Source organism: Vicugna pacos, chromosome 30 (assembly GCF_048564905.1).
Source record: "Vicugna pacos chromosome 30, VicPac4, whole genome shotgun sequence".
NCBI classification, from domain to species: Eukaryota; Metazoa; Chordata; class Mammalia; order Artiodactyla; family Camelidae; genus Vicugna; species Vicugna pacos.
This window is the reverse complement of record NC_133016.1, coordinates 25172476-25182963: the sequence shown is the minus strand read 5'-3', so window position 1 is coordinate 25182963 and position 10488 is coordinate 25172476. Positions and strand designations below refer to the sequence as shown.

The 10488-nt window shown below is 51.1% G+C and overlaps 1 long non-coding RNA gene across 1 annotated transcript; it reads right to left on the bottom strand.

Annotated features, from left to right (window-relative positions):
* Positions 1 to 2624: 2624 nt before the first annotated feature.
* Positions 2625 to 6463, bottom strand: LOC140690463 (uncharacterized). Its single transcript, XR_012065757.1, has 3 exons — positions 6339 to 6463; positions 4462 to 4571; positions 2625 to 3056 (listed from the first exon to the last, which is right to left on the bottom strand). It is a non-coding gene; the product is annotated as an uncharacterized lncRNA (long non-coding RNA).
* Between the last annotated feature and the right edge of the window lie 4025 nt (positions 6464 to 10488).

Sequence of the window (10488 nt, the reverse complement as noted above, 5' to 3'; positions counted from 1 at the left end):
TCATTTGCAATGTCTACCATGTAATAAAGAATTTCTTGACATGCAACATGTCCAGACTATATGACAGATAATATGAGTATAAGAAGCATTAGACAAAGGATGCAAACCCCCAGGTGATGTAGGAATCATAGTTACCAATAAAGGCTATAAAATACTTTTAATATATTCAAGAAAATAAGGAAATGTTGGGAGAATAGATAACAGGGTAAAGACTTTCACCAGGGAAATATACTGGAATGTATTTTTAAGAAAAATCAAACAGATACTCTAGAACTGAAGCTTTCAGCTCTGGAAACAGGTAAACAGAGCTAATTAGGATCCCTTTTAAGAAAACTTTCAGTAATGCTGGGTAAAATACAACAACAAAGTAACACAGAGCTAACTATGGAGAGAGAATTTCCCAGGTGACAATACAAAGAGGACACTTAAAGCCCAGAGTGGTCACCTTGTGAGCTGATGCCACTGAACCCTGGAGGGAAGTGGCTTTAATCTGCACATAAATAGGGATACAATGTCTATTTAGGAAAAAGGGTCCATACCAGATGTAGAAGACTCTTCCTCTATATCTATATAGTCAGAGACAGAGATGTAAAGTGGCAGCAGAGGTCACAGTGACACAGAGCCCTGGGCCAAGGAGTGTGAGCACCTCTGCAAGCTGGGAAAGGTAGGAAGATGAATCCCTCCCAAGAGCCTCGGTGTGGAACTTAGCCTTGGCCACTCGTTGGTTTTAGCCCACTGACATTGACTTTGCACTACTGCACCCTAGAACAGTGAGAAGATGAATGTGTATTGCTTTAAGCCACTGAGTCTGTGGTCCTTTGTTACAACAGCAATAGCAAAGGAACTCAGGAACCAACATGAACATGAACCACAGGCTGCCTGCTGTGCTGGCAGGAAGTCCTTTGACTCTGATCCTGGGGGAGTGTCCTGTCTTCTTGCAGCATCCACAAACTACCTCAAGCTAACTTGGCAGCTTGCAGAGGGTTAAATCTTAACCCTGCAGAGTTCTTGATATTTAGTTAATAAAAATGATGGTGTCATCATGGGTATTTTTCCATCTTTTAAATACCCTTCAGTCTTCTAATAAAGCTACTTCTAATTAAGAGACCGTGTAAATAGTTTTCAATCTTCATAATAAATAACTGTGATTTTATCTGGCTACTTAAATTATGAATAACAATATTCACATTTGTAAAAGTTATTAAAATCAACATTGTTTAATGAAAATATCATTTCTTTTCACACGAACATATATTAACTACAAGAAATGTTCCATGCTTTGTTCTACGATTTACTGTTAGAGCCTTAAAGAATAATATTTTCTTCAAAAGATATTACGGCGAAGGGATTTCTTTTGGTGGAACAGTTCCGGAATCAAATCTGGTGCATGGCTCAGGCCAATGGGAACATAGAGATGATAGGAATTAGGAGGCATTATAAACACAGAATCATTTTTAAAGGAATTAAAAAAACTGGATGTGTGAAAACAAAGAATCACAGAATATTCTGGTGAAATAAATGTATTTATCAGCTTAAGCAAGACACGGGGTGAATAAATCTAAAATGAAAAAATCACCCACAGATTAGCAGCGAGTCATGCATGCAGTGTGAATGATCAAAACCAAGTTGTTTCCAAACCAGTGTGCAGGCTTGACGCCTTCATGAATCAAATCTGTGTGGCACCAGGCCACCTCGAATACATGTTGATGAGGTATACATAAGCCCTTCACCATCCCAAATCAAAGCCCACGCACGAGCCACAAGACCATCACCTACACATTTGGAAAACACACAACATGGTGAATAGCACTTTTCTTGTTCAGTAGCCGGTGGCAGCGAACTGTCAGCAGACAGAGATACAGGGACACAGAGGCACCTCCCCTCACTCAGCTGATAAACTTCCGTGCATCCCTGGGGACAGGATTGTCATAAAATGCACCATGGATTGATTCTCCTCCTAGGAAAGGAACCGTAGTGCTGTCATTAGGTTTGAGCAGGGGTGGGTGGAGGATCTCAGAAGAGTTGTTTCAGCACACCAATAGAATTCTTGGCCACCATGACCACGAAAGACAAGTCCCCTGCCATCCCGGTAGGCACTTGGGCTCCTGACAAAAGCTGGGCTCAGTAAAGGGTTGAGTAGAAGGCACAGACCTGAGGGATGCCCCAGCAATAGGCAGGAGGTAGGGCCTGGTTTATACTGCTCTGGGTGTATCCCAGACTCATCCGAATACGAAATCAGAAATTTGCAAAACAGCAGGGCTGGGGTGGATCATCTACTCCAGACTCCTCACCTTACAGTTAAAAGGGTGGCAACCCTGACAGGCAAAGCAACGTGCTAAAGGCAGAGCGTGGAAGTGGCAGCGCCAGATGAAACGCAGCGTGCAACCCCCGTTCAAGGCCACTGACACTGAGGTCGGGGCCAAGGTTTCCAACGAGGAGAATAAGACAGTGTAAATACTTTGTTCCCCCCAAAAACCCAAATGTTTATTAAAGGCACAAAAACTCACCTTAACTAGCTCTCTTCAGAGGGGGCTCTCTTCTGCTTCTTCATTTTTCTGTCTGTCTCCATTTCCCTCTCTCAGACACAAACACATACAGTTATGTGAAAGGGGATTTCCTGCCATACAAAGACAGACTTCACATCTTCAGAAAGATACCTGACAAAGCCCGTTTCTCAATTCAAGTCTTTGTGTGAGTTCTGGGCAACTGGCTTATTTTCTAGAACAATCGGTAGTTACAAAATCAGGAGATCATCTTCCCCAAAGAAAGAGTTCTGGTCCGTGTTGATGAAGTTGGGGATGTCACATTTCATGAGTCTGTTCGGCTCCTCCTCTGGCCACCTGCTGCATCTGATGACTTCCTGTAGCCGAGTATCACTGTAAAGGGCTATGGTAGGGATACCAGGTTTGGCCTTGTCCAAGTGGTCCACTTCATTGATGTAGCAGTGAAAGAGGGGCCTAGATTCGTCATTGCGCTGCCAGAGAACACCTTGGGCAGCAGCAGTCTTCCAAAGTCTGACACAAAGCTGTTCAGTCTGAATCTCTTCTCGGGAGACTCTGCATTGCAATAAAGAAAACCAAAATAAAATATCATTCACACTGTAGATTGGTGACCTGAAGAATCATAGTTTTTGCCATCTACTGAGAGCAAATCCCTGCACAGAGCATGCTGACAAGCACTGGAAGTGAAAGACATCTCTTCTGAACACATACAATTAAACCCAAGGCAAAAGTCTCAAGTGAGGGCCCTTGGACCATCCTGAAAAGACATCGTTCCCTGAGAATCCTCAATATGGGTTCCTCGCACACCAGTGTTTCTCAGTGGGACACTCAGATCTCTTCATCAGAATTAGTTAAAGTGCTTCTTAAAATGCAGTATTCTGGGGTGCACACCGTCAGATTCTCCAGAGGTAGCAACCGGTAGTCTGTATTTCCATAGCCACCAGGATCACTAAACATGCTCAGGTTTAGCACCGCGGTCTACATCGGGTCACCTGAGCATCGACAATGCTGTCTCATGGGGTGGGGGGGTGCCATGTGTGTCAGGGTGCTGTCCTACCCACGTGTCTACCCTGATTCTCAGAACTGACAGTGCTGCCCATTGGGCACGATATACCACCATTTCACAATGCATACGCAGGGCGCCCGACTGACAAATACAATCAGTGATAGGAGAGGGGACAAAACTCAGCTTCCTGATCCGTTGTTTCACTTACTGTGGGACGAGTGATCAATTCAAGGGTAATAAATCGGTGAATGAGTGAATAACATGACTCTCGTTAGTCCCACGAGTGCCTAGAAGAGCAAGCCTGGGCACTCTGAGAACCATAACAGCCCATCTACTTAATTGTCATCCTCCACAGATCTATGTAAAGCTTACTTCCACCAAGGCAGTGACTCCAGAAAGGCAAGAATCATGTATGAACATACTCTCAAATCCAGAACGGAATCTGACAACAATTAGGCTCTGGAGTCTGTGTTTAGTGAGTGTGGAAGCTCAGTGATTCCAACTCTTACACCTTGCCTTCCCATCCCACCCCTCACGATATGGCCCTTATGACCAGTTCTCCCGGGGCTGGGGCCATGGAACCCATTTATAGGACTGGAAGAATCTGATCATATAAACCATCCCCCAGATTATCATCAAGAGTCACCTGCATTTCAGGGATCAGTAATCCCAGAAGCTTTGCAGTTCAGGCAGCTGAGGGATTTTTATATCAGCTCTGTCTTCTACTGTGACTGCCTGGGTGACATCAGACAAGGAATTCTGAAAAGCCAGAACTTTTCCTTTCAGGAATAATCTAATTAACAAATCTCGTTGACCACTCAACAAATGTGATGTGAAGATCAATGATTTACACAGGAGTACAACATTCACTAGGTCGTGGATTTAGAATCAGAGAAAAATCATTTGAGAAAGATTGACAGAATGTAGCTTTAATGCGAATTTAAGTATTCTTACCTTTCAGTAAATCATCTTCCCCTACTTATCACTTCACTCATGTTTAAAAGATGTTTGAGAACAGGGATGAGTGTGCCAGCAATCTGTGACCCAATAACCTAAAATGTCACCTAGGAAAAAGAGGTGAGTAACACATTTTTAAAAAGCATGGTGAGGATTGCGGGGCCACAGCCAACTCCAGACTAAGAAGCTGTGAGTAATAGCTTTCCTGCCTGCCTGCCTGGGGCATCAGCTGATGTGAAAATCCACCCAGAAAACTCACTGTCCAGCAGCTCTTCCGTAACACAGGCTACACATTCTCAGAATTAAGAATTGCGTCCAGTAACCACTTCGTTGAAGAATAAAGACAAAGGAGAAAAAGAGAGTTCTGCCCCTCCCCAGGGGAAAGCCCAGATCTTGGGCTGCATGCACTGCGCCCACCTCCCAGGAGAAGAATAAACTGGAGAAGGGAGTTCTGTGAAACTGGAGCAGCAAAGATTGAGATGGGAACAAATTGACCAGCTGGCCAGGGACAGCCCCCTCTGTCGCTGCCTTGGCGGCTGCCTCAACCCCGTCAGCCCATCCTGCCCACCTCCGGTGGCTAAGCTGTCAGGGAAACTGCTTTGAGACCTGGGGCAACAGAGGCTGCCCTCAGGCCAAGCTGCGGAAGAGATGGGAGCTAAACCACCAGCTCCCAAGCAGCAGGCTCCATACCCCCGCCAACACACCGATGCCCCCGCACCCTACTGCAACCCCGGGGAAATATGACCCGGAGAAGTGTGACCTGTGAATGAGGGGCAGCAGAGGCCACCCCCACATCAGGCCTCCAGAGAGATGGGAGCTTATCCTCCAGCTAGCCAAGGGGCAGACCCCTGTCCTCTCCACCCCCTGATCTCACCGCGCCCACCTCCCAGGAGCAACCAGACCGGGTGTGGGGTGTCAGGCGAATCTTGCGCGGGAGAGGCCGTCCCCAGGCCAGGTCAGGCGAGAGGAGAAGAAGTGGCCCCATTAGGCGGGGCAGCCGGCTGTCGCAACTGCCTCTGCCCCTCGACCGCATCGGGCCCGTCTCCCAGGAGCAAGCTGACCTGGAGACAGGCATCCGGCTTCTTGGGCAGCAGAGGACGCCCCCAGGATTGGCCGCGGGGAAGAGGAGAGCAAATTGATAGGCTCCGCGCTGCATGTCTTCTACCCCCGCCATCGCCACCCACGCACCTTAAAGGCACCGCCCAGGGCGCCCCTCCCCCAGCAGGCTGAGTGGGACAGGTGTGTCTGGTGATCTGGGGCAGGAGAGGCCACTCCCACACCAGGCCATCAGGGAGAAGGGAGCCAATCCACCAGCTCCCCAAGGCAGACCTTACCCCCGCAGCAGCCACCACTCTTGCCCCTGACTTCAAAGTGGCCTCCTCTAGGGAGCAGGCTGACCTGGAGATGGACGTCCGGCGAACTTGGGACAACAGGGACCGACCTCAGGGCAAACCATGGGGGGAAGTGGGAGCAAATGGACAAGCTCCATAGGAAAACCTGCCGCTGCTGCCAATGTACCAAGTCCAACTCCCGGGGTCAGACCGACTAGGATACACGTGTCTCGTAACCCAGGGCAACAGCGACCGCCCCCAGGACAAGCCGCTGGGAAGATGGGAACAAATGGGCCCACTCCCCCGCTGCAGGTTCCCGACAACCGCCACCCCTGCACCCTTATTACCCTGCCTCCCGCCCCCAGCAGGCAAAGTGGGACAGGGGTGTCCCGGGACCTGGCGCAGCAGAGGCCGCCTTCAGGCCACGCAGTGCAGACAGGGAGCTAATCCACAAGCTCCTCCGGGGCAGCCTCCCTATGCCCTCAACAACCACCTTACCGGCCCCCTGACCGCACCGCACCCATCTCCCAGGAGCAAGCTCACCTGGAGTCGGAACTCAGGCAAATCTCCGGCGGCAGAGGTCGCCCCCAGGCCAGGCCGCGGGGGAGAGAAGAAATGGAGCAGCTCCCTGGAACACATCCCCTCCCCCTGCCGCCGCCGCCGCCGCCCCCGCCACCCAGGAGCAAGCTCACCTGGAGACCCGCGTCCCGCCTCTAGGGCAGGAGAAGCCGCCCCTGGCTCCGCCGCCGGGGAGAGCGGAGCGAATAGACCGGCTCCCCCGCGGCAGCCCCCCTCCCCCCGTGGGCCCCGCAGCTTAACGACACCGCCTCTGCTCCCCACTCAGCAAGCTGAGGGGGCAGGCGTGTCCGGCGACCTGGGGAAGCAGAGGCCGCTCCCAGGCCCGGCAGCCAGGACAAGGCAGCTATTCCACCAGTTCGCCAGGGGCAGCCCCGCTCCACCCCTCTGTCGCTGCAGCCGCCCCCTGACCTAACCGCCCCACGTCCCAGGAGCAAGCTTACCTGGAGTCCAAAATCTGGCGTATCTCTGGCGGCCAAGCCCCACCCCAGGCCAGGCTGCAGGGAAGAGAAGAAATCTACCGGCTTGCCCGGGCAGCCTCCCAACCGCCGCCGCCGCCGCCCCAAAGCATTGTACTAGCCTCCAGGGGTCAGGCTGACTGCAAGGATGTGCACTTGCCTTCTAATCCTGGTCACGTTCCTGAGCACCTCCCTGCATCCCTACACTCCCTGCACATTTGCACCCCTGCTACTCTCTGCAATTCTGCATCCCTCCACTCCCGCATCCCCTGAACTGCCTGCGCCCTCCACAGCCCCTGCACGCCTGTCATCAGTTACTTTTGCACTGCCTACACTCCTGCACCCCTGCATGTCCCACACACCACCTCTTGGGCCTTTGGCAGCTGTTAGACCAATGCACAGGGACTCACTCTTTGCCAGTATATGATGCATCAGTGGACGTCAGGGGTTGCCTGCAGGAAGGTACATGTTCCCGGTCACTAGCCTGGGCCACTTGGGTGATCTCTGTGAGGTCACCAAGGACGGGCTTTGAGATGCTGTTTTCCGGGAAGAGAGGAGTTGAAACAGGTCTTGAGGGCAGAGCTGTGCTCACCAGGCCGTCCACGCTTCATGTTTTACACAGGGTTTCGGAGAAGTGAAATGGATCCGGCCAAGTAATACCGGCCTGCTGTGCGCCCACCTCAGTCCTGGGTTCTGAGTCAGACCGACTGGCTCCCACCCTCAGGGCCCAGTTTGGGCACCTGAATGGTCCCTTTGAGGCATCCCATCAGTTCTCAGGAAGAAGTCTGTCTGCTTCCACCCCATGGCCCTCCCTCCTACTGTGCTGGCCTCAGGAAGGTTCCTTATTTGGGGAAGAAGGCAGCCCACACCCTACCCCATCCCTCACCGTGCTCTCACCCAGGCTGGTGCTCTCTCTGCCCATCAGAGTCTGGGAAGCCATCCCTCTTCAGTTATGTCCCTTCTGAGATGGACTTGCTTCCACTCAATTCTAGGCGAGGATGCACCATGGAATGCACTGGGTAAGAGAACCAAAATAAATAATTTCTTCTGTGAGGTTGTCTGTTTATCTACCGGGGCTGGGCTGTGTGTAGTTTGCTACAGCTATTGGTGTGAGAGGCTAAAACAGCCTGTGTGTCCTTGTTTTCATCTCCCCGCTGTCTTTGGATTTTCCCTAAACACTCCTGAGACATTTACTTCTTTTAGTTTTATTCCTGTAATTACACAGGGGCCCTACTGTCATGGAGGTAAGGTGTTGGGGGAGTGGGACAGAGCAGGGCATCTGCAGTCCTGTGATTAGTTCTCATTGAGCCTGTGCCCTGAGCTGTGACCTCCACAAGTGTGTCTCTTTCCCCCCACCCCAATTTGGGTGAGACAGAAGGGATTTCCCTTCTCCCAGGTTGGTTAGGCTCTGGTAAAATAATTTTTCATTAAAAAAACAAACAAAAAACAACTACCCCCAATGAAACAGAATGTTCTGGGTGTACTTCAATAGAGTTATTTTCTCCTTTCCAGGCAGGAAGCATGAGGAATTTTCCTCTGAACTTCATTCTGAGAACAGGACACGTTCTTGGAGGTAAAATGCATGGAAAAGAGCAGGGGGCCATCTGACTGGCCCCCTGGAGTTGTCACACTCAGATTTCCCCATGCTGAGCCTCCTGCTGGCCTCAGGGACCTGTTAAATCTGCCTGCCCCCGGGGTTATTACAAAAGACGGTTCTGCCCTGGGAGTTGTGACTTTCTAAGCCTGCCCGGCTGCCTCTCTGGGTTGGGAGCAGCTTTCCCCCTCAGTTTTCTTGTGGATCTAAGAAGAGCAGTGGGTTTTCAGCTCCCTCAGCTCTGGTATTTTAAGGACAGAAGGAGCAACTTATGAGCTCCTCACAAGCTGGACTAGAGTCTGCAAGCCTCCCCTCCTCTGCCTCCATGCAGACAATCAGTGGCTGTGGTTCTAGCCGAATTTCTGAAGATGTGGATTTAAACACACACATCCCAGCCCCCACAGGAGCACACAGTCCCATAAATCCCTACAACATCCACTGGAAACTACGGAGCTGATGAGGACATGGGTTTCGGGGCTGCAGGGGCCTGACTGCATGACTTGCTCCGTGACCTATTAACGTGGTTGCTCTGGGCCTTGTCCCAAGTGGCTTGCTTACTATACCTGGTACATGGGAAATATAAAATAAGTACTAGAACCTCCAATTTTTCTCCCTCTTGGGCCTTCCAACCTAAAAAGTAATAAGTGAACTCAGACGGCATAGTCACCACAATGAGGTCAGACCACCCTGGCTCCCCTGAGTGACCGGCACTGACTTGCAACTTAACTCGGAACAGTAGGGGAACCGCCTTCCTCTAACTGGGCCTCTCCCCACACCAGGCACGAGACAGGGCCAACTCCCCTACTGAGGTGTGTGCTGGTGGCTTCAGTGTGACCTGGCCCTGCCGGGACACAAACCTGCATTGAGGTGGAGGGTCAGGAGGAGGGGGTCCCTGTTGGGGCAGCAGGAGGCCCGGTGACACCCTGCCCAGCCTGGTGCCTAGGGCTCCCCAACATCTCCTACGGCCCCCGGGTCGGCTCTGGTCTGGGCAACTCCATGCAACCTCCCAGTATCTTTTCATTAAGTCCCTTTTTGCTTTTATCAGACAGAGGTTGCTTCTGTTGCTTGTTAAGTGAAACAGTGCATCAGGAAACCAGACTATTTCTAAGATCAGTAAAATACCAACTTCGGTCAGCTCGCCGGGCAGACCGTGCAGCACAAATTCCCGCACAGGGCTGTGCAAATGCCTTAGGTGAAGGGTCCCCATCATCTGTCTTCAGAGATACAGAAGTTGGTGCTTCAGGTAGAACCTCATGGAGGGATTGAGGAATCCAAAGCTGGTTGGTTTCAGAGACTAACCAGTTGGACAGACCCCTGAGCTGTGGTCAGAAGCCTGACTCAATGTCACGCAGACTCAGCGCCCTAAGTGTCCGGTGGGGCTGGTGCTGTTCCCTTCACAAGCTCTCATTGGGGAGTCACTGCAGCCCCTTACCCTCAGCAGGGAATCCAGCCCTCTTAGCCCCCACCCTGAGTGTTCCATGACACAAATCTCGGGAATGTTTAATTTTCATCTTTGTTTAGGAGGATGAAGGTGGGGCAAGTGGAGACATAAATTCACACTTAGTGACACCAAGTCACAGCCAGTACCTCCTCCTCGGAGAGCTATGTGCTCCCACAGTGGTGGCTGGGTGGCTGGGCAGAGCCCCTGCACTGGTCACAGAGGGACTCTCTCCCCTGGCTGCAACTGATTGGTTGGACAACAAATCCAGATGGGACAGAGCATCTTTCCCGGGAATTTGGAACTGACACACAGAAATTAATTTCACTCATCTGGGGATTGGGAGGAGGGTGGGAATCAAATGAAACCAGAGCAGGAGAGAAAGTTACAAGTGAAAGAGAGAGAGACAGAGAGACTGAGCTTGTGAGAGCAAATAGTGGGAAGGAAGGTAAACAATCAGGGGACAGAGGAATTCCAGTTCCTGGCTGTCTAGTTTGTCCCAGCCCATCAATGAAACTGCGGGATGGTTAATATCATTCCAGTTTTGCAGATTAGGAAACAGGCTGAAAGAGACGGGGGTTGGCTTCGGGTGCACTGTTAATTTAAGTGCCACTGGACCCCTCACTT